At 45.0% G+C, this 10733-nt stretch overlaps 1 non-coding gene across 1 annotated transcript; it reads left to right on the forward strand.

The window, feature by feature from the left end:
- Positions 1-8485: 8485 nt before the first annotated feature.
- Positions 8486-8592, forward strand: LOC123847188 (U6 spliceosomal RNA). Its single transcript, XR_006791442.1, has one exon. It is a non-coding gene; the product is annotated as a U6 spliceosomal RNA (small nuclear RNA).
- Positions 8593-10733: the final 2141 nt, after the last annotated feature.

Raw genomic sequence — 10733 nt, forward strand, 5'->3', positions numbered from 1 at the left:
AAAATCTTTATTTCTCCTTCTATTCTGAATGATAGCCTTGCTGGATAGAGTATTTTTAGCTGCAGATTTTTTCCTTTCAGCACTTTGAATATATCATGCTACTCCCTTCTGGCCAGCAAAGTTTCTGCTGAAAATCTGCTGATGGCCTTCTGGGGTTTCCCTTCTATGTAATAGTCTTCTTTTCTCTTGCTGCTTTAAAATTTTTTCCTTTATTGCTACTTTTTGCCATCTTAATTACTATGTGTCTTGGTGTATATTTCCTTGGGTTGATTTTGTTGGGAAATCTCTGTGCCTCCTTGACCTGGATATCTGTTTCCTTCCTCAGATTAGGGAAGTTTTCAGCTATTATTTCTTCAAGTATTTTCTGCCCCCTTTTGTCTCCTTCTTCTGGGATTCCTGTAATGCAAATATTATTACGCTTGATGGAGCATAACTTCAGTGGAAGTCCCTAAGACTATTCTCAGTTTGCATAATTTTTTCCCCTCTCATAGCTCAACTTGGTTACTTTCCATTATTCTGTCTTTCAGGTCATTAATGCATTCCTCTTTCTCTTCTAGTCTGCTATTTATTCCTTCAAGTGTATTTTCAATTTCATTTATTGTGTCTTTCATCTCTGAAAAGTTATTGTGTTTTTCATCATCTTTTGTATCTTTTGTTAAGGGTTTCACTGATATCCTCCAGTCTTAAGTTCAGTAAGTATCTTTATAATTATTTCTTTAAATTCTCTATCAGGCATATTACCTATATCTCTTTCACTTAGGTCTCTTGCTATGATTTGGTCCTGTTCTTTCATTTGGGACACATTCCTCTGTCTCCTCATTTTGTCTAACTCTCTGCATCTGTTTTCTGTGTGTTCAGAAAGTCAGCCATGTCTCTTGGTCTTGAAGGTAATGGCCTTCTGAAGAAGAGGTCCTGTAGTGTCCTACAGTGTGGTGTCCCCTGTTCCCTAGGGCCTGGCACTTCAGGGAGTGTCTCCCATGTGTGTTGTGTGTGCCCTTCTGCTGGGCCCTGGCCTCTCTTTCCTGTAGTACAGTTGTCTGCCAATGCTCTTTTTGCCTGTTGTGGGGAATGTTTGGTCCCCGGCTGGGTGGGGCACTTTTTAACAAGGTGTGTGCTGGTCTGCTTGTGAAATGAGACTGCTGCCACTGCTGCCAAAACTGAGGCCCCACAGAAGACATGGGTCAAGAGACACAAGGCTGGGCTTCTGGGGGAGGGGCCTGCAGCACAGGGACTGAGGTAAACATGCCTGGAAAGGGTGGATCCATGGAAGCACGGGGAGCAGGGCTTGGTATAAGCAAGTTATTTAGTGAGTGCTGGCATGGTGCTGGTTCCTGCTGGTGGCTGTGTGTTTATGCTGAGGGGTGGGGAAGGAAAACGGTGCATGCCAGCTCCTTTGTTCCTGAAGGGGTCTCCCCATGATCTCTGCCTCTCCAGGTCATGCTCTGAGATGAGTAAATAATGCTCCTTCCCCACCTATCTCTGGCATTTTTCAAACTGCTACTTCCAGGCTGTATCTCCACTGGCTGTCTGTTGTCTCTTTAAGGGCGGGGACTCAGCTTCCTAACACCCTCTGAGCTCTCCCAGAGCCAAGCACGCTGAATTTTAAAATTCCAGGCTTTAAGTCCAGCTGGTCATAAGAACTCCTGCTTTCAAAGCCAAATGTTCTATGGATTTGTCTAACCCGTGTGGGCTCCCCAGTGTGATAGTCTGTTTCTTGCCCTTCTCTGCAACCCCGGCTCTCTCCTGCTGCAGATGGCCATGGTCTGTTTCACTCCCAAACTTCATCTTTGCCCTTCCTACCTTCTTTGATGTGGTCTCTTCTCTACCTTTAGCTGTGGAGTTTGTTCTGTCAGTCTTCAGGTCATTTTTTTGGGTTATTTATGCTGATGTGAGTGTTATCTAGTTATCTAGTATCTGCGGGATTAAGCAAGCTTAGGGTCCTCCTACTCAACCATCTTTCCAGCCTCCTCCCCCAGTAGTTCTCTTTTGAGGCTTAAGGAACCAGTGCATGTAAAGTGCTTAGATGAGATATGGAACTTTGCAAGTGCTAAGTAAATGTTTGTTAGAGAAATAAATTATTTAGAGCCCCCTCTGCCTAGATGACCCTTAGACTTGTTAAGTGGATTCACCATAAAACATTTCAAGCAGGGTGCTCAGTTCAGGTGAGAGAGTTGGGATTTGGGGACAAGGGAGTTAGATCCAATAAACTATAAGTAGCATAGTTGCTTTTCCTGACCAACAGGTTTCTTGCCAGACCTAAGTATGGCAAGGCCCAGAAATGACACAGGCTCATTATAAAAATTCTTTATGTTTCCAGTGTAATTACAGCTGAGAATGGAAGCCAAGCCAGGGCTCCTTTCTTCACTTCATTTATTGTGGTTATACCGGCATGCTCTGTTTTACCTTCAAGCCATAAGGTCAGACTCCAAGCACACTTGAGCCACCCTTCCTTGGCAAAGATAACCCCAAGGCTGCTTGGAAGGTAACGTCTATACTAATCTTGCCCTGGTAGGAGTTTGGGGACACAAGGAAGAGGAATTGAGGGAACAGGAACTGAGTCTTGGAATGGAGAGCCCCCAAAACTGCTCTTAAATTCTTACAAGGTGGCAGAGGTATACAGAGTGATGGCTCAGCTCTGAAGAGCTTGTTGCTCTCTATGACATCAGAGGACTAGAGATCCTCGTCAGAGATCCCCTGTGATGGACCTCAGCCATGAGTACTGCCTGCAGTCTCTGCCTATTCTTGTGGATGTTTGGCAAACTGAGCTCTTTTAAGTAAATCTCTCTTGGATGGAAGGAGAGGTGCCTTGGCCTGAAGTAGGACTCCTGCACTTATTTCCGGATTCACCCACTGTCTTTCTTTCTGATCTTGGAGTAGTCATTCAACCCCCATCCTGGTCTTTTCTGGCCTATCTCTAAAATAGCCATTCAAGAAGCCACTGAGTCCCTAAGCCACAGTGAGGAATTAATGATGTCCAGGAGTGGCTCATACTCACTCTGCTGAGAAAGGGAGAATATCACTCAGTCTCCCTCCCTCTTCTCCTCCTTCTCTTAATAGGAAGGAGCTGAGTTCATCTTTGGAACACAGTCAAGAGATTTGGAAAGTGATAGAAAAATCTTACTTACTTAAGAAGTCTTTAGAAAGGACCCACTCATGAAGTGGTGGGATCTTTAGATATTCTTTGGGCTCTGCCCTTAATTTGCATTGTCATGGGGCAGTCATAAGACAGACAGGTATGTGCCACCTCTGTTGCTGGGGAGTTGAGAGGGCTAATAAATAACAGTTCTTGTATGCAGAATTGTGTAAGATACAGCAAAAATATCTTTACAAGAGTGCCATTGACAATCTGATACCTTAAAGGTGGCAGTGATTGTCTGTCGTTTAGTAGGAGTCTGACGAGGAATAAACTGTTGCAGCCTTTCCATAGGGAAAAAAAAAAAATCATGCCCTAGACCCTTTGATACCACAAGTACCTGCTAGTCTGACCTGACCATCAGCAATAAAGCTCTTTTAAAAACAGAGCCTAATTAACCAGGCAGAAGAAAAGACAAGAGCAGTGTTCTATAATAATCTTGTAATAGATGGGAAGGGAAAGACAGTTCTTTTATGGTACATAGTGCACAACCCTCTACCCTGGGAAAAGCCATAACACGAAGTGATATCATACTGCATACTGTTTCTCTCTGTAGCAGAGACTAATGTCCATTTCTTTCTTTCTTTTTTTTTTTTTAAAGATTTTATTTATTTATCTGAGAGAATGGGAGACAGAGGGCATGAGAGGGGAAGGGTCAGAGGGAGAAGCAGACCCCCTGCTGAGCAGGGAGCCCGATGTGGGACTCGATCCCGGGACTCCAGAATCATGACCTGAGCCGAAGGCAGTTGCTTAACCAACTGAGCCACCCAGGCGCCCGAGACTAATGTCTATTTCAAGAGTAACTTCCACCCTGGCCTGGAAAGAGGAGTAGGATTGCAGTCAAATGTCAGAGGAGACATGCTGCTCACTAAGACCTGCAGTAAGTATAGGGCTGGCCCACTTGGGAGTCCACCTGTTGAGGGCCTGCAGAGTGCCCTACAACGTATGCTTAGCAACCTGCATGTTCTCAGTGGGTGACATCGGAAATTCAGATAATGGGCCAGCTGAGGGTCAGTGTATGTCTTATGCAGCATTTAGCACATGATTTATGTTTAGCAGAGGGAAGAAGTTTTGTTGTTTGAGACTCTATGACCTCTCACCAGAATCCACAAGGATCATTCCTGACAATTGTTCAGGGGAGAGCTGCTCAGGGTCTAGAGAGAGTGGGGGACAGATGTCCCCAGAAGAAATATGCCCTGTTGCTGTGGTCTGACCTGTGGGATTCCTCTCATCCTGTCTCTAAGTGTGGTGACCTGTCTCTGATCCTCTTCAGTTCATCAAGGTGGAGGGGAAGATGGTGGGCACTTAGCTCTGCCACAAAGTGCTGAGGAAGGCTTTTCTAAGGTTATCCACATCCCTTTGAGTTATGGAATTCAAAAATAAGTTTAAGACTCAGTTAAGAGTCTGGCCACATTGAACACTGCAGGAGACAGCCAGGAGAGGCTTGTTGTGGATGACTTTGAAGACCTCAAGGGGGTTCAGCCAAAAAATGGCAAGGGGGAGGTTTGGAAGGACGACGAAGAGGACAGGCATCTAAAGACCATCTAAAGGTCTCCTCACCTGCTTCTGAAGTAGAGGGGAGAGGACCCATCAGCTCCCAGTTGACTCACCCAGCTGGCTCTCCTTTTGGTGTCTGGCCATCACCTACCCAACAACAGTCCTGAAGCATGGATGGGGGAGCCAATTTGCAATTGGTGGGTTGCCCATCATCACTGCAAAGTGAGAGGGACTGAGTGGCTTAGTATCCTCAGGACTGACCTGAATTGGATATGGGACTCTAGCTCTGCATGGAGGCTGATTGACACAATGTCAAGTAGCAAATGATAGCCCTGCCTCTGAATTTGTGACTACATAGGAGAAAAGCACTTGGCTTTGGAGCCAGACAGGCTAGACTGAAATCTAGGTTCTATCACTTAGCATTCGTGCAGCCTTGAGAAAGTCCTCTCCAAATATCAGAGTCCCCATCTGTGAAAGAAAAAAAAAATTCCATTGCTCAAGGTGGTGGCCATTGCAGAACTTGCATGCTCAGAGTGGCAGGGAGTAAGCTGTGGCTTCTATGATGGAGGAGAGCTCCCGATCCTGTGTCTTTGTGTCTCTTCTGAGCAAGAAATTAAGCCTCCCAAGTAGTAAGCCTGTGAGAGACACAGTGTTAAAGGCAGAAGGCACTAAAATATGCATGCCAAATGTTGAGAAAGCTCGAGTGTAAGCAGCGTTGTAAATTGGAAACAGCCTTGCAGTGTAGCATGACTAATTTTATCACTCAGGGAAGTTATCGAAGCTTCTCCGTATCATCCAGATGACTGTATTAAAGAGAACGTCTTGGAAATTTCAGATGAGCTTCTGATGCCAAGATGACATGCCATGGCTTCATCCTTAATGGTTTGTATCCCCCAAGGTGCGGTACTCTAGTATTCGCAAGCTCACTGAGGGTGGCGTGGGGAGAGGCCAGAGCTGAACTCTCTATCTAATTCCTACTTCACCCTGGGCAAAAAGCTGGTAGGGTTTTCTGTTCCTGAGGTGATTCTGTGATCATGGCATTTTTTGTTCCCTTACATGAGCTGGTACAGGACTGACAGGGCAGCTACCTCGGTGGCTGGGTAGGGGGTGTGGAGGGGGGGGCAGAAGGATAGGGATGGAGGAGGGCTAAGAACTCCAGTTTTTGATCTCAAGTCCCTTTCCCCACCCTCTGGACATGTGCCCTCCAACCACTGGTCTCTGTCTCTCCCCAGAGGCCTTGACTGGAGCTTGTCTGGCTCACACACTACTTCTCTTGAGACTGTTGCCTTCATTTGTCCTCATATTGTAGGGAAGATATACATCCAACCCCCATCTTCCTGATGTTTTTGAATGTCTAGATCTGAAACCACACTAAACTGAAGACGTGTAATTTTTGGTCCTAAGAGACCAGGAACATTTTCTCCCTTTACTCCTTTCCCACTTTTCTCAAAGCATAGGCATCCCCTTTATGTGCCAGGGAGAAGTCTCAAGTGCCCAAGGCCATCTGGCTCAGTGAAGTTCCTGTTGGCACATTCCTGGGTGGACACCAGTTTGTTCCACACACAACCTTTGTGGAAAATGTGACTGTCATGCTGGCGGGGCTCCTCTGTTTGGGGGACACTGGAATTTTACATGGACAATGCTGAGCCTATGTTCTTGGAAAAGCGGTCTTCACTCTGCGTGAGGCTACCTCAGGCACCTGACCCTGGTCAGCACCAGGAAGTTGCCTCGTCCCTGCCTTCCGTGGGTGCTCCCTGATGCCCTGTCACTGACTAGGTGAACTCCCAGCCCTCCAGAAGCACATCTCCTGGGACAGACACCATTGGAAGCCAGTCTACTGTCTTCTGAGCAGCAGTTTGTGCCAGGGACTCCTGGGCATGCCCTCCTCTAATCCTGACAACCACTTTACCAGGGAGACATTGGTAGGCTCACTTTACAGTGTGGAAGCTGAAGCTCACACTGGCATAGGGACTCACTCAAGGTCACACAGCCTCTGGCATTGGAGACCAGCTCAGGCGGCCCAGTCTCCTATGACAGTGCCCAGCACACAGGCCCCTGGCTAGCACAGGCCTGGGTGAGGCAGCAGGCTGCCGAGTTAATGCACAGTGAGAAATGGGACATGTGTAGGTGGGAGTGGCTGGATTGACAGCCCAGAAAACATTGCTGCACTCAGACTTATGGCTCCTTTCTTTCCTTTCTGTTTATAAAATCTGTATCCTGGGGCCAACAGTCCTCACCCCTAGAATCAGTGCAATTGGAAAGTTTTTCTGCTCCCATCTTTCTGTTTCCATGGATAAAGTGGAAGTGATAAAAATAATAGCAGGACTCTGAAAAATATGGAGCACTGATGTCCAGAAAATATTTACGGCTTTGGAAAGTCTGTTAACCAAAGGGCTTTTTATGCCAATGAAATTAAAATGCACAAAAGCCCAAGAAACTCACAATTTCAGAAGTGAATTGTAGGAGAGAAAACCAGCAACAGAGTTCAACCAGAGCTTCACTGATCCTCTCAGTATGGGAGAAAAAGCCTGGATGCCACAGTTTCATCCCTGTAAACTTTGGTGAGTGAGTGACAAGTCCTTCAGCCAGTAAGATTCCCTATTAGAAGCATTACTTCATGGAGGCAAAAGCTCATTGGTTGTCTGGCCTCTGAGATCCAACCCCAGGCTGCTGGCATGTGTAAAAGCTGCTTTTTGTTGGAATGATGCTTTATCCAGCTTCTGGCATCCATCTGTTTTAGAAGGCACATGTGTGGTTTCCCTTGTACCCAGATGAGGGATGCTGCGTGTATTTGCACTATTAGGGCCGCTGAGAAGGCCTGCTGATGAACACTACAGCTCATGAGATCTGTAGCTGGGTTTCCCTGAGAATCCTGTTCCACCCATCGTGGTATTTCTAGTGTCACCACGGGACAGATAGGTTCTATTGGATCAGGAACTGGGAAAGACAATTTTAACAGTTGGCTCATTTGCTTAGTGACTGGACGTTTATGTATATATTAACCCCCCAACGCAGATGGGGTCCAGACTGCGGCAGTTTGAAGGTTCTTCTCCTCCCCAGGGGATGTTGTAGTAGTACCTGTCCTTGGCCTACCAGAGATGGGAAGAGCCCTGTAGATTCTCCACATAGGAGGATCGGGTAGGGGCATCTGTTCTCATGGGAAATTCCAATTCCTGCTCCAGGAAAGCATTTCCAGCTGGGAATGGAATCATCTGTGTCTGGGAAGAGTCTTGTTAGAACTGGGAAGAAGGGTGATGTTTGCCTGTCTTGTCTGTTATTTTCAATATTTGAAGTCAGATAGCAATAAAACTTGCAGAGAGAGAGAACCCCAAGGCCACAGATGGGCTTTCTTCTCCCCTTGCATTGTGATATGAGGGAGAGACCACTGGATTTGAAATCAGAAGAGCTGGATACAAATACCGGCTCCAAAGTTATCAGATATATGACTTTGCGCAAGTCTCCAGGCCTCCTAGGGCCTTGACTTTCTCAGATATAGCAAACTGTTGATAAAAACACACTTCTTACATGGCTGATATGAGAACAAAATTAAATAATTTGAGTCTATGCCCTTAACCACTCCAGGAGGGATGTGGTGTCAGGCCAAGACAAAAGCCCTCCTGGGAGATAACGGTTTTATATTCTTCTGGTTTTAAATACCAGAACTAATATCACGGGGTGGTTGTCAGAAAATTGTGAATATGGACTACTTTAACTAAAAGTTTGCCTGCATATAATTGTAAAATAGTTTGGCACCAACTCCCAGTAAAACTGCAGTTCAGAACAGAGGAGTTAAATTGTTTTAGTAACGGCAGGTAATTGCTATAACAAATGTCTTCAAATAAAAACTTATTTCTAGTGCTCTCTTCTGCAGCACATATACTAAAATTGAAATGATACAGAGAAGATTAGCATGGCCCCTGCACAAGGATGACACGCCAATTCATGAAACATAGGGAGAGGTAGGGAAAAAGAAAATAAGATGAAATCAGAGAGGGAAACAAACCATAGGAGACTCTTAACTACAGGAAACAAACTGAGGGTTGCTGGAGGGGAGGTGGGTGGGGGGATCACCCCCTGGGTGATGGGCATAAAGGAGGGCACTTGATGTAATGAGCACTGGGTATTATATGCAACTGATGAATCACTAAACTCTATCTCTGAAACTAATAATACACTATATGTTAATTAATTGATTTTAAATAAAATTTTTAAAAAAGAAAAAAAAAACCTTATTTCTATCTTACTTGGTAGTCCAGTGTGTGTGTGAATGTGTGTGCATGTGTGCACATGCATGTGCACGATGCTTGCAGGGAACCAGGCTGCTTCCCTCTAGAAGATTTGCAATTACTTGGGCCTCTGAGTCCTTCACTGGATACACAGCATATGGATAGCTAGAGAGGAAATAGAGAGAGTGCAAGAAGAATGGCTCAGAAGACTTTTTAGGGGTCATACTTGGAAGTCCTCTGGACACTTCTACCCATGTTCCCTTAGCCAGAACTTACATTGCCCCACCAACTACAGAGAGACTGGGAAATAGAACTCAGCTGTGAGTCTGGGAGGAGAAGAAAAATGGGATTTGGGGAATACATAGTATTATTGTCTTTGCCATATTCTATCCTTCTGGTCATCAAATACCTGTTTTATCTTTCTCCCACATTTATTCCTCCCCAAGAGAAACACATCCCATAATCCCATCCAGTCTCTGCATCCAGTTTATCGTTTATTTATTTTTTTAAAGATTTTATTTATTTATTTGACAGAGAGAGACACAGCGAGAGAGGGAACACAGGCAGGGGGAGTGGGAGAGGGAGAAGCAGGCTTCCTGTTGAGCGGGGAGCCCGATGCAGGGCTCGATCCCAGGACCCTGGGATCGTGACCTGAGCCGAAGGCAGACGCTTAACAACTGAGCCACCCGGGTGCCCCTCGGCATCCAGTTTAATGATCACACTCAAATGATGTGCAGTCCTCCCCACCAGTCTACATGTGGCTAATGCCCTAAGAACTAAAATACACATGTCTTCCCACATCCTCATAAACTGAACATGAAAGGTAGAACAAGAACAGGATAATCACAGTACAAGATCATATTTGCCAAGTTCATCTAGAACTGGACACAAATTGAAAAGTGGTAGGCATACCACTTCAACCATAGTGTTGAACTACTGCTGGGCAGGCATTGTGAAGAACCCCTCCTTCCACCTCTTGATTTGGCCATTATATTAGTTATCTATTGTTGCACAGCAAAATACCTTGAAAGGAGCTGAAAGTAATAAATGCTTATTTATCTTACAGTTTCTGAGGGTCAGGAATCTGGAAGTGGCTTTGCTGAGTGGTTTTGGCTCAGGGTCTCTCCTGAGGTTTTAGTTAATATGTTGGCTGGGGCTGTTGCCATCTGAAGGCTTGGCTGGGGCTGAAGGAGCTGCTAACCCACACAACTGTGGGCTTGAGGACTCAGTTGCTCTCTGGCTGTTGGTGAGAGGGTCTCAGTTGCTCATGATATAGAGCTGTCCATAGGACTACTTAAGTGTTCTCATGTCACAGCAGCTAGCTTCCTAGAGTGAGCTATCTAAGAGAGAAAGAAGGAAACCACAATGCCTTTTTAAAAAATCTTAATTTCAAAAGTCATACGTTATCCCTTCACCTTATTCTATTTGTTAGAAGCAAGTTTAGATATTTCAAAACCATCACAACCATGATTCTGCCTTCTGGAAGAATGCCCAAGTCCATTGTTTTTGTATTAGTTCTGTGTTAGTAACCACACCCAGAGCATTTTTCCTAGACATAATTCCTATTATTATTTTTCTTTCCCCCATTACTATTTTTATTAATTATTTTTCTCAATAATTATTTTTCTGCTGGATCCTCATTCCTCTTTCTTTGTCAACTTAATGGTGGCCATTTTGATATTATTCAAGAAAATTATTGGGAAAACAATACCCTTAATGTGATCATTGATGGAGGACTGAATTATTTTATTCAGCTTAGAAGTTTGCTGGACTTTTGACTTTAGAAATAGTTGGGTTTTCCAACCCCCCCCCCTTTTTAAAGATCTTATTTATTTATTAGAGAGAGAGAACAAGCAAGGAACAGCAGGCAGAGGGAG

Source organism: Mirounga angustirostris, unplaced genomic scaffold (genome assembly GCF_029215605.1).
Source record: "Mirounga angustirostris isolate CCGP_5_RB_7025 unplaced genomic scaffold, mMirAng1.0.hap1 SCAF_6, whole genome shotgun sequence".
Classification (NCBI taxonomy): domain Eukaryota; kingdom Metazoa; phylum Chordata; class Mammalia; order Carnivora; family Phocidae; genus Mirounga; species Mirounga angustirostris.